The sequence below is a fragment of the Oryctolagus cuniculus genome, chromosome 2 (assembly GCF_964237555.1).
Source record: "Oryctolagus cuniculus chromosome 2, mOryCun1.1, whole genome shotgun sequence".
NCBI classification, from domain to species: domain Eukaryota; kingdom Metazoa; phylum Chordata; class Mammalia; order Lagomorpha; family Leporidae; genus Oryctolagus; species Oryctolagus cuniculus.
In genome coordinates, this window is record NC_091433.1 from 112,724,758 (window position 1) to 112,738,144 (window position 13,387).

The window sequence follows — 13,387 nt, forward strand, 5'->3', positions numbered from 1 at the left end:
CTACATCTCAAATAAATAAATAAAATCTTTAAAACAAATTAAAAATAATAAAAATATTATTTATTTGATGGGGTGGTGGGAGAAACTGTTTCCACCCACTGTTTCAAGCCTCAAATGCCCACAATGGCCAAGATCAAGGTCAGGATTTGGGACCTCAGTCTACGTCTCCCATGTGGGTGGTGGGAACCCAGTGATTGAACCACCACCAAAGCCTCCCGGGATCTGCTCTAGTAGGAAGCTGGAGTTGGGAGATGGACACTGAACCCAGGAGATCTAATGTGGGACACAGGCATTCCAACTGGTGTCTTAACTGCTTGGCCGAAAGCCCACCCTCATTACTGTACCTTTAAGAGGGATGACGTCACCGCCTGCCCCACTGCACCGTCTCCGGCTGTGACAAGTGTTTTGCAGGAGGACATCTGCTCACAGATATTTCAGACAGTGTTAGCGTCCCAAGCGAACTTGCTGGAAAAGTGCATTGCTTCTTGCAGTTAGAAGGGTTCAGGGGAGACTAATTTTTTTTAAAAAGATTTATTTATTTATTTGAAAGAGTTACACACAGAGAGAAGGAGAGGCAGAGAGAGAGACAGAGACAGAGACAGAGGTCTTCCACCCGCTGGTTCACTCTCCAATTGGCTGCAAAGGTCGGAGCTGCACCGATCCGAAGCCAGGAGCCAGGAGCTTCTTCCGGGTCTCCAGGGGAGACTATTTTATACCAAAGCCACAAACACCCAAACACCGACAAAAATTAGAAAACCTTCCTATTTATACAGGCGCTAGGAGGATCTGAGTAACACTCCAACGCGATACCCTTAGAAGGAGGAGCCAAAAGTGGACACTGTGCTTCCGTAACCTTTTCTGCAAGATGATCCCTGACTTTGCAGTCTCTTTGTCACTTAAGCTGCTGTGTTACAATAGAGTCAAGGTAGGCGATTGCCTCCCTCTCCAGCCCCTTTCCTAGAAAACATGAAAGTTTCCCCTGTTGAAACAACATGCACGAAACATGAATTTAGAGTAAAGAAAGAGCCCCCAATGTGTGACAACCAGGGCAGCAAACAGGGAGCCCTCTCCCCTACAGAGCGAGGGGGAGGGGAGAACGGAGGGAGTTTCCAAGGCAACAGCTGCTGCAATGATTTGTTATTAGGGAAGCTCTATCTACCAATGGAAGAAAGTCTTTCAAGTCTTTCTCATAATGAGACATGTTCATGCACAATTTATGTATGAGGGCACCCCTTACAGTTCATGGTCAATGGAATTAAAAGATAAACTTATTTTGATGCAAGAAAGAATCCATGCATATGACAACAAGAGTTTACATAATTTTCCAGAGAACTTTTTCAAGTAGAAATACACACACATGCACACACATGGGAGCTCTGTTCTGCAAACATTATCTAGACAGTCTTGGACTGGGGCCGGCACCGTGGCTCACTTGCCTAATCCTCCCACCGGCATCCCATATAGGTGCCGGGTTCTAGTCCCGGTTGCTCCTCTTCCAGTCCAGCTCTCTGCTGTGGCCCGGGAAGGCAGTAGAGGATGGCCCAAATGCTTGGGCCCTGCACCTGCATGGGAGACCAGGAGGAAGCACCTGGCTCCTGGCTTTGGATCAGCGCAGCGCCGGCCATAGCAGCCATTTGGGGGGTGAACCAACAGAAGGAAGACCTTTCTCTCTCTCTCTCTCTCTCTCTCTCTCTCTCACTGTCTGTAACTCTACCTGTCAAATAATAAAAAAAAAAGTCTTGGACTTAAAATTTCCCATTTCATTCCCTGCCTGGAGAACGTTTGGTCTAGTTGTTACCCTCATGGCCCCAAGAAGATCTGCTAGAACCAAGAACCAGCCAACAAACAGGAGCTGGGACGACAATCAGCATCACAATAAAATGAGATTTTCAAGATTACAAATGCACCTTAAAATAGCACCCAGTTGGGGCCGGCGCCATGGCCCAGTGGGTTAACCCTCCGCCTGAGGTGCCAGCGTCACATATGGGTGCTGGCTTGAGCAAGTCACAGCTGCTCCATTTCCAATCCAGCTCTCTGTTTGTGGTCTGGGAAAGCAATGGAAGATGGGCCAAGTGCTTGGGCAGTTGCACCTATGTGGGAGACCTAGAGGAAGCTCCTGGCTCCTGGCTTTGGATCAGCACAGCTCTGGCCATTGAAGCCATCTGGGGAGTGAACCAGTGGCTGGGAGACCTCCCTCTCTCTTTCCTCCACTTCTCTCTCTCTAACTCTGCCTCTCAGATAGATAAATAAATCTTTAAAAAAATAGCACACAGTTTTTCAATTTGAATAGTTTGAAATCCATCAAGGAATAAGACAGTATTAACCACAGGAAACTAAATTATTTATTTACTAAATATTTATTTATTTATTTGAAAGGTAGAGTTACAGAGAGGCAGAGAGAGCAAGAGAGAGAGAGAGAGGTCTTCCATCCACTGGTTTACTCCCCAGATGGCCACAATGGCCAGAGCTGTGCCGATCCGAAGCCAGGAGCCAGGAGCCAGGTGCTTCCTCCTGGTCTCCCATACAGGTGCAGGGGCCCAAGGACTTGGACCATCCTCCACTGGTTTCCCAGGCCATAGCAGAGAGCTAGATCAGAAGTACTTGAACCAGTGCTCATATGGAATGCCAGCACTGAAGGTGGCAACTCTACCCGCTACGCCACAGCACCAGCCCCTCAACAATACTTTATTAACACAGCCCTAGAAACAAATCATCAAGTGTATCAATCTCAACACATTTGGTATTGACTTCCAACCTCTGCCAAGTGGCAAGGGCACAGGCAGGAAAGTGCATGAACTTTGCATTCATGGTGATGTTCACCTGAGGTCTTGTTTACCCACAGGACCATCAGAAGGTGTGGAGTAGTTTTCTGGTGACACCAGCCGAGACCTTCCAGATAAGACTTCCAAGTGAGTTGCAGAGGACCAGAGGCCTTGCACTTGTTTTTTTGCAGCATGGACTCGTGTGTGTGTGTGTGTGTGTGTGTGTGTGTGTAAAACATTCAAACAAGCAATGAACCCAGAAAACAGAAAGGAGGGTGCTAATAAATTACAAAGATAAGATAGGATTGGGAGTACAGGTCAATCAGATAAAGATACCACACACACAGCTTGGATTTCAGCCAAATTCTTTAGTTTATTCTGCAAGGACAAGGAGACAAGCAGGATGGGGACACAGAGTATTAGGAACTAACTTCCCACAAACTGCCTCTCTTTTTAAAAACTTTAGTCATTTATTTGAAAGAGTGGGGGAGAGAGAGAGATCTTCCATCCGCTGGTTCAGCTAAGAGCCAGGAACTCCATCCGGGTCTCCCACATGGATGGCTAGAACCCAGGCACTTGAGCCATGACCTGTTGCTTTCTCAGGCATATTAGTAGAGAGCTGGATCAGAAGCAGAGCGGGTGGGACATGAACTGGCTCTCCTATGGATGCCAGCATTGCAGGCTGTGGCTTGACCCGTTATACCATAAGAGCAGCCCCAAGTTTGCCTCTCTTAACATACTTTGTAGGTTATTGCAATTCCATCATTAAAAAAAGTGCAGGGGCTGGCCTTGTGGTGCAGCAGGTTAAGCTACTGATGCAACACTGGCATCCTATACAAGCACCGGTTCAAGTCCTGGCTGCTCCACTTCCCATCCAACTCCCTGCTGACGTGGCTGGGAAAGCAGTGGAAGATGGCCCAAATGTTTGGGTCCCTGCATCCAGTTGGGAAACCCGGATGGAGTTCCAGGCTCCTGCCTTCAGCCTGACCTAGCCCTGGCCATTGTGGGCATTTGGGGAGTGAACCAGTGGATGGAAGATTCTCCTCCTTGCCCCCGTCTTTTCTTCTCTCTCCCACTCTGTAACTTTGCTTTTCAAATAAGTAAATCTTAAAAAAAATCTGTTTCATCTTTCTTGCTTCCTTCTGCTTCTTCCAAGATGACAGGAAAAACTTTCTTAGAGATCCCATCAACACTGCCATTTGCTTTAGAATATTTGCAATATTTGTTCTCTACGTCCTCAGTTTACTTTCCAGTGGGAGCATTATTGGAAAGGTTGGCTCGACAACATCCAACTGAACAGACGCCAGTGCTGTTGGTATAAATGTGAGCAGGGAGACAGTGGACCTGAGGTCAAGGTTGCCATCAGCTCTCATTAGCCCCCAAGGGCTCACCATCGCCTGCTACTGTGCTGAAGATACCCCATCACCACTTGGTTCACTCGAGACGGAGAGACTGTCTTCATTCCTCCAACGAGTTCAAAGCACTTTGCACATCTCCTGTGTGTGTGTGTGTGTGTGTGTGTAAGGCAGAGTGGCAAAGGGAGAAGAAGACACACACACACACACACACACACACACAGAGAGAGAGAGAGAGAGAGAGAGAGCGCCCCAGCTTCCATCCACTGGTTCAAAACCAGGGCTGGGTCAGGCCAAAACCAGGAGCCAGGAACTCCACCCTCCTCTCCCACATGGGTGCAGGGGCCCAAGCACTTGGGCCATCCTCCGCTGCTTTCCCAGGCCGGGTAGGAAGCGGAGCATCCAGGACTTAAATGGGCATTCCTGGGAGATGCCAGCTTCGCCAGCGGCAGCCCCAGATCTCACGAGATTTGGCAGCTATGCAGCAACACATTCAGTGACCAGCTAAGGAGATCCCAGGCAGGGGCGGACCGATGCTCTCGGTGAAGAGCTGCTGCTAGAATCCGGGACTTCGCAGCTCTTGGTCATCACAAAATCGTCCTGCACCATGGACTGAGTGGACAGCGTTTGCAAACAAGGACGGCACTGTCTGGAGGAAAAGAGGCAAAGGTGTCTGGCAACATCTCAGAGCCGAAATGGATCAACGCAGAGCACCAGGAGCGTGGCTGGAGGCACCAGGGCAGCAGAGTGACAAGCACTGGCGTCTGCCTTGGGGCTTGTCTTGTCTCAGCACCTTCTTCCTCTGGGTGACTTCTCCCCCCTTTCGTCTGTCCGAGTCGGCTTTCTTTAATCGCTCCATTTCTACCTGGTTGGCTTTTCCTCCCATCCAGCAGAGTAGCGCTGAGTTATGCTGGCCAAGGGCTTCCTGGACAGAATTCAGAAGCAGACGAGTAAGGTTTCCAGTCACGCACAAGACTGACGATCACCTCATGGCAATCCTCCTCTTTTCCCTATTTCCTCAAAAGCCCGTCCTCCGAAAAACAATTCATTAACTCTACATAGCTTTTCCACCGGCAAGGTTGAAAGTTCAGGAAAAGAAAGACATCAAAATATTTACATTACAGCAGATCGCTGTGCCTATAGCACATCTGGTTCTGCTGGCCCTGTCTGTCACAGGTGGAGGAGGCGGGGCCTGGCCCTGTCTGTCACAGGTGGAGGAGGAGGGGCCTGGCCCTGTCTGTCACAGGTGGAGGAGGCGGGGCCTGGCCCTGTCTGTCACAGGTAGAGGAGGAGGGGCCTGGCCCTGTCTGTCACAGGTGGAGGAGGAGGGGCCTGGCCCTGTCTGTCACAGGTGGAGGAGGAGGGGCCTGGCCCTGTCTGTCACAGGTGGAGGAGGCGGGGCCTGGCCCTGTCTGTCACAGGTAGAGGAGGAGGGGCCTGGCCCTGTCTGTCACAGGTGGAGGAGGAGGGGCCTGGCCCTGTCTGTCACAGGTGGAGGAGGAGGGGCCTGGCCCCTTGGCCCGACTTGTGCTCCTGTTCTCTCATTCTCTGCTGCTATTTCTGTCTTCTTTCCTTTCTTTCTTCTTTTTTTTCCCTGAGACTGCTGCCCTCCCTTCCTCTTTGATCTTTAAAAAAATATTTTTAAAAATATATTTGAGAGACAGAACTCTCATCTGCTGCTTCACTCCCCAAATTCCTGCAACAGCAGGGCTGGGCCAAGACCAAAACCAGGAGCTGGGAACTTGAACGAGGTCTGCAGGTGGGTGGCAGGAAGCCAGTTATCCTCATCGCCTCCCAGGGTCTGCATCCCAGAAGCTGGAGTCAGGAGCCGGAGCTGCAGGTTCAGTCCCAGCACTTGGAAATGGGATGTGGTGTCTTAACTTGGTGCCTTAAATAGTAGGCCAGACATCCACCCCACCTGTTTTTTGCTATCTTCTATTTCACAGCTGTGGGCATTAGGATCCCATCAGAGTGGTTTAACTGATGGCATGTTTCTATTACTTTTGATATATTTTTTAAAAACTCCATTTTTATGAATTAAAATAATACTGATGATAGTCACTATTTATTGACTGTGTACTTTGTGCCAGGCATTTTAAAAATATTTATCTATTTATTTTTAAAGAATTTTTAATTTATTTATTTGAGAGATAGAGTTACAGACAGTGAGAGAGAGAGACAGAGATAAAGGTGTTCCATCCCCAATGGCCACAACAGCCAGAGCTGTGCCCATCCGAAGCCAGGAGCCAGGTGCTTCTTCCTGGTATCCCATGCAGGTGCAGGTGTCCAGGAACTTGTGGCCATCTTCTACTGCTTTCCCAGGCCACAGCAGAGAGCTGGACTGGAAGAAGAGCAACCGGGACTAGAACCTGGCGCCCATATGGGATGCCGGTGTTGCAGGTGAAGGATTAACCTACTGTGCCATGGCGCCGGCCCCTAAAATATTTATTTATTTACTTCAAAGATAGAATGACAGGAGAGAGAGAGAGAGAGAGAGAGAGAGAGAGAGAGAGTCTTCAATCCCCTGGGTCACACTGCACATGGCTGCAGGCTAGGGCTGGGTCAGGTTGAAGCCAGGAGCCTGTAACTCCATCTGGGTCTCACCCATAGGCTGCAGGGTCCCAGTCACCTGGGCCACCCTCTACTGCCTTCTTAGAAACATTAGCAGGAGCTGGATTCAAAGCAGAGCAACTGGGATTCAAGCCATTGCTCTGCCGGGCGATGCCGGCATTGCAGGGGGCAGCCTGGCTCACTGAGCCACAGCACCAGCCCCTGCACCAGGTATTACGTGCAGTGCCTTCATCACTTATTGCAAATAGTAGGCATTATTGTTCTTAGTCTGTGGATTTGGACACCAAGGCTCAGAAATATCAAACAGCTGGGCTGGTGGGGGCCATGCCTGTCCCCATTTCCTCAACCCCAAAGAGCAGCGCCAGCTCTGACAATGTCTTCAAAATGCTTTCCTGAGTGAGTCATTCTTGCCATGGGGAGAGGCAAGAATCTTGTGGATCCTTCATGCTCTTGTAGAGGGGACAGCAGGCGAGGGCCAGGGTCGCCGTGGTAGGGACACAAGGCAGGAGGCCCCTGCTCCAGGGCCCAGGTGGGGACCCTACGCAGCTCAAGCTTAGCCTCCTCTGCCGTGTCCGCAGGAGGAAGCACCCTGGGCTCGCCCGCAGCCCAGAAGGCTGGAGGAGGCAGCTCCTGTCTCTTCCATCACAAGCGTGAAAGGGAGAACTTGGAGCCAGAAGAATCGACACGTGGCCCTGAGTCACGGAGCAGGCAGGAGGAGGAGGAGAGACTTCGACTTGGTGATTTTGCCCCAGGCACAACCTTCCTGAGAACCAACGGTTCTTCCAGGGACCAGCTGAGCAGGACAGCACAGCCAGGGCCTGCCTCGACAGCTCCCACACCGGCAGCTGCCCCATGAAGCTGTGTCACTGTGCTGGGTGCCCCAGGGCTGTGGCAGCAACCGTGTGGCTCATGGGAAGGCAGTGGGGAGGCCCTACGTGCAGAGGCTTCCCTTACAAGAGGTGCCACGTGGAACCCTGCAGTGAGTCTGTGAGCAGCCCCAGAGGGCACGCACCAGCACAGATGCACACAGCTGCCACCCCCTCCACAGCTGCCACAGACACCTGCCAGCCACTCACCCACCACGCAGGCACGTGGTACACGGTCCCACACAGCCATACCCAGCCACACACAGTCACACATCATACATGTGTCACACCACTTCCGTCCCCCACACATACACACATGCACCCCAGGCACACACACATCAGACATTCACTCCGTCTTCTCGTACGCATGACACACCCGTATCACACGTGCACGGCACAAGACTCACATGACCATGCCCCCATACACACACTCAGACGCTTAGCTGCACACACTCACTCTCACCCCGCCACTGCTGACTCTGTGTTACGGCAGCCTGCCAGCCGCACAGGCGAACGGCCACACACGTCTGCTGCTTACACAGATGACTGGGCTGTTAAGGTGTAAAGCAACTTCTTGGGGAAATGAAAAAGTAGACAGAAGGGAACCTCAAGACAGGGTGTTCTAACCAGGTAGGTGTTGTCCAAACCGGAACATGACTGAGAGTGGAAGGCAGTGCTGAGAACAAGTGAGCAGCATCAAATTGATTCCTAACAGGCATAGACAGGACAGTCCCGAGCACCCTGCGGGACGCAGTCATCTCGTCTAAAAGGACCAGGGGCGCTAGTTACAGACTTCTGCTCTGCTGCCTCACAAGGAGTAGGAACTGGTGAGTCGGGGCAGCAGGTGCAACAGTCATCGCTTTGAGGGTCTCTTTCTTGCCTCACATGGCGACTACACACCCTTCCGAGGCAGGTGGAGCTCTTCCCACGGCTTCTCAGCCCATCCCCTCCTCCACGGTATTGATAGAGGCCCACCCAGGGCCCCCAGGGTCTTCCACTCCTCTGACTCCTGGAGCCTCAGAAGAATGAGGGTCAAGGTCTCGTGGCTGGCTTTTCTGCAGCACCTGTGCGAGGCAGGGCTCAAGCACAGAGCTGGTGGTCCCAAGGGATGTCATGGGGGTCCAGATACTACTGCCAGGGGGACCAGGGTGCAGCCTCTGCCTTTTTGACCCAGTGACCCCCTCACTTGGTAGCAGGAAGTTTTCAGAGAAAACTGCCTGCCTGCAACCTTGCCCGTGTGGATCCTCGCACAGCCCTGGTGGGAGGCAGAGCGGCTGGGGTGCAGGAGCTGCCGGGGCAGGCAGGGAAGCCAAGGACTCAGCACCAGGCACTGACTTCCGGACCTCCTGTCTTCAACCATGTCCTGCTGTCTCCCTTCCCAACTGTTGCTCAGCTCTCTCTGTTCTCTTTAAGGAAACATTACATTTGCAAACGTAAATGTGTTTAAGAACTACCAAGAGGCAGCATAAAAGAGAGAAGGGGTGGGGTCAGACTGCTCAGGATTGAACAGAGTTAGCAGATGCATCACCACAGGACCACATGTTTTGTTAAAGATTATTTTTATTTGAAAGAGTGTCAGGGTTGGAGGCGGGAGACACATATCTACATCCACTGGTTCACTCCCTAAATGGCCACAATAGCCAGGTCTGGTGCAGACTGAAGCCAGGAGCCAGGAAGTCCTTCCAGGTCTCCCGCATGGGTAGCAGGGGCCCAAGCACTTGGGTCCTCCCCTGCTGCTTTCCCAGGCACATTAGCGCAATGCTTGACTCAGAAGCAGAGCAGCCAGGACTCAAAGGAGCGCTCCCAGTATGGAATGCTGGTGCTGCAAGCAATGCTGGCCCTATCAGCAGGTTTTTGATATGGAGAAGATTGATTACTCCAGCTCAAACTCTGGTTTCTTTCTTTTTTAAAAAGATTATTGATTTGAAAGGCAGAGTTACAGAGAGGCAGAGGCAGAGAGATAGAGAGAGATCTTCCATCCACTTGTTCACTCCCCAAAAGGCCAAAATGGCCAAAGCTGGACTGATCCAAAGGCAGGAGCCAGGAGATTCTTCTGGGTCTTCCACACGGGTGCAGGGGCCCAAGTACCTGGGTCATCTTAGACTGCTTTCCCAGGCCATAGCAGAGAACTGGATCAGAAGTGGAGCAGCCGGGTCTTGAACCAGCGCCCATATGGGATGCCGGCGCTGCAGGTGGCAGCTCTACCTGCTACACTACAGCCCCATCCCCTATTTTCTTAACCAAACCCAAGAGAACAATCTCACCTCTGGGGCCTGTTACAAGGACTAGAAATCCCATTGTAAATCTCATAACTGCATTCAGGGCCCACCAGGGCTTCAGATGACAGCTGGCATTATTATACAGGTGCACATTTATGTATCCACTCACTTAGGCAGTCAGCACTGAAAACACAAAGCCTCCAGACCTGGGCAGAGCAAGGCGAGTCCACCGGGACTGAAGGGAACAGTGCCAGAATCGTATCCACCTCCGCCACGGGAATTCAAGAGAACTTCTGAGGTCCTGCTAAGCCACATGAGAAAAAAAGCTGCTCTGTGCATTCAAACACACAAGCATAATTGCGTGGGCAGGCAGACCTGCGAAATGAAATCCAAGTCTAGAACTTGGGGACCACAGTCCTCCCGAGGCACCTGCTCGCCAAGGCCAGCCGTTCTCTGCCGTGGACTCTCTTCTACAGCGCACAAGCAAACGAGACTCAGAAAGTGCTTTAGTGTTAGTACGACAGGCATTGAAATCTGGAAACTTCAAGCAGAGCCATTGGCCAGAAAGCCTCAGCCAAGAGCAGCATGATGCAGCTTGCCTAGTGAAACCCTCACTGCTTTTGAAAACTGAGTCAGAAAACCCGACACGGGGATTCGCGTCAACGAAGCCCGGCGCACACGGTGTTTCAGAGCCAGATGGGCACACGGTGGAGCAGGGGAGGAGAGAGGAGTGCTCCTACTGAATTTCCGTCTCCACTGGATTAATTTTCTCCATCTGGCATCTCTGATAGACCAAGGACACGTGAGCAGGAGCCACAGGGAGTTCATGCAGGTGACCCCTGCACCCTGGGCATTTGCACAGGCGCTCTCAGCTCAAGTTATGTTTTTTGCTGTGTTTGTTGAGATCTTTGCAGATCTATCTTCAGACCAACTTAGTGAGAGTGGTTTGAAAGGGAGAGGGTCTGGAAGGCTGGGAGCCAGTGACATCCCCTGCATGTCCTAAAGAGGAATGGGTTCTAGAAACTACAGCGGGGCAGATTCTGGCCAGCTTCCAGGAACACCCAGAGGAGGCGTGAAAGCAGGCTCACAAGCGTTTGGGAAGAAAGTGGTGGTCTCTACAGGCAGCACCAGTTCTCTAGAGAAAGTCATTCCATGCTAACCTCATTTCCTGTTTTGACGAGCCTCACCAGCACAGCCGATTAGGGGAATGCCCCAGAAAGTGCATCTTGCTTTCAGCAAAGCACTTGCAAACCTCTCATCAGATCCTATGTATGTAAGAGACAAACAGGGGCCAGGTGATGGCATGACCAGGAGGGCTCGTGATTGATAGCACAACCAGCCCCGGAGGTCAGCTCGGCAGTGCTGCCCACCCCCACGCCCACTGCTGCCGCTGGCGACGGGCCTCCCAGGAGAACTCGGCCCCAGTGCTCCCGCCCACTGGCAAGGCTGCTGCAGAATGCCTCTCCGCACGTCTACACACGAGAAAGCTGATCTTCAAGGGACAGTGTCCACCTGTGGCTGGTTCCGCACCAGGATGTCCTTCGGAAGCCAGCAGGGATGTCTCCCGTGGAGAGCCACAGGCCTCTGTCCTGCGTTCTGTCCCCTCAGAGATACCCTGCGGGAGTGGGTGTGGACACTGGTGGCTGAGATGCCCCCGGCCTGTATTAGATGGCCTGGGTTTCCCTCCAGCTCCTGACTCCATGCCCCTCCCTCGGCAGAGCCTAAGAGGCAGCAGCAACGTCTCAAGCAGTTGGGATCCTGTGGGTCACGTGGGAGACCTGGATGGAGTTCTCAACACCTGGCCCAGCCCTGGGGATTGCGAAGATTTAGGGAATAAACAAGCAGGTGAGGGCTGTTTCTCTTTGCCTTTCTGTATCTCAAAAAAAAAAAAAAAAAAAAAAAAAAAAAAAAAAAAAAAAAAAAACCAAACACAATGAACTTGCAAGACGATAATCAAGCAACCAACAAAGCTCTGAAGAAGAAATAGGGTTAGAAAGCGGGGATGAAGCAGGATAGAACACATGTGAAGTCCTTCTGTAAAAAACACCGCTCACTCAGGGTGGCACTTGGCCTAGCCATTAAAATGCTGGCTGGGCTGCCTACATCCTGTTTTGGAGGGCCTGGCTCCGCTCCTGATTCTAGCTTCCTGCTAATGCGCACCCTGGAAGATAGCAGGTGATAGAGGTCAAGTGATTGGGTCTCTGCACACACATTAGGGACCCCGACTGGGCCCCACGCTTGCAGCTTCAGCCTTGTCCAGGTCTGGCTGTTATAGATATTTGGGGCATGTACCAGTGGATGGAAGATCAATTGACCTCTCATCTATCTATTTATCGATCATCCCTCTCTATCTCTTTAACTTTCCGGTACATAAATAAGTAAACGTTTTTAAGTAAAAAAAGGACAAACACATCCCACTCTAGGAGTACACAAGCTGTGTCCATTTGATGTGAGCTGCACCACCAGTTATGCCAGGGAAGCAAAAACAAGACCTTTGATTTTAAGCTCTTGCTGTACTATTGAGCTTTTTCCTTGGGTGCTAGATAGGCGCTAAAGATCCCTCCCTTGGGGCCTTGTTGTGAGGACAAAATAAGTCAGAGATGATAACGTGCCCTGAAAAAGGGAAAGCTCTGAAATTCAAAATAGTCTTCATATTTGTCGGAAGGTGCTTTCCCTCCGACAAAAAAAGAAAACCTGACAGCCTCTGAGTGATAAGCAGAAAATGATTCAGCTTTGGCTTCTGTTTCTCCATCTCTCGCCCCAAGCCCGGGGGAGGCTGCTGAGCCTCGTCTCTGAGCCCCCAGGGCTGGCGCTCCTGGGGTCCTGCTTTTCCCAGAGTTCTTTCCCACCCTCCTAAGCTGTTGGATGACAGCAAGTCAGTGGCAATTCAGAAGGATCACGAACACCCGAGGAGACCACCAGGTGGACACTGGAGGACGGAGGTGCAGGTCTCCGACTTCTGCAGACACTGATGACCCTTTCCTATCACCCAGGGCAATGCTTGGAAAGCCCGTCACGCTAGCTCAGAACACAGGTGACAAGGACCTCACAGGCCAGGACAGGGGGCGGGCCTTCGTCAGGGGCACAGACAGAATCACCGCAGACTGCCCTTGGATTCCACAGATTCCCTTGGTGGCTGAGCACTGAGGATCCCCCAGACCATGTGTTCAGGAGAACTCCCTGTGATAATCCATTTGCTCGGCACTCTCCGATAGGGATCCACCGTCACGTGTGGATATCTACATTCACATTAAATAAAATGCGCACATTAAATCCATGCCTCAGCTGCAGAGGCCACATTTCAAGTGTTCAATAGATGTGAATGGCTAATGGCTACCATATTCCACAGTGCAGCCTTAAACCAATGTTTCTCTACCTTGTCTGCATTGGAACTACCTGGGGAGTTTTTAAAAATACTCGTGTCTGGCTGGCGCCGTGGCTCAATAGGCTAATCCCCCGCCTGAAGCGCCGGCACACGGGGTTCTAGTCCCGGTCGGGGCGCCGGATTCTGTCCCGGTTGCCCCTCTTCCAGGCCAGATCTCTGCTGTGGCCCGGGAAGGCAGTGAAGGATGGCCCAAGTGCTTGGGCCCTGCACCCTATGGGAGACCAGGATA

At 51.6% G+C, this 13,387-nt stretch overlaps 1 long non-coding RNA gene across 1 annotated transcript in view; it reads right to left on the minus strand.

Annotated features, from left to right (window-relative positions):
• Positions 1–3,115: 3,115 nt before the first annotated feature.
• Positions 3,116–13,387, minus strand: part of LOC138848557 (uncharacterized) — a 70,742-nt gene continuing 60,470 nt past the window's right edge. Inside the window, exon 3 of the long non-coding RNA XR_011386489.1 lies at positions 3,116–5,042. This is a non-coding gene — a long non-coding RNA (uncharacterized lncRNA). The remainder of the gene's footprint in view (positions 5,043–13,387) is intronic.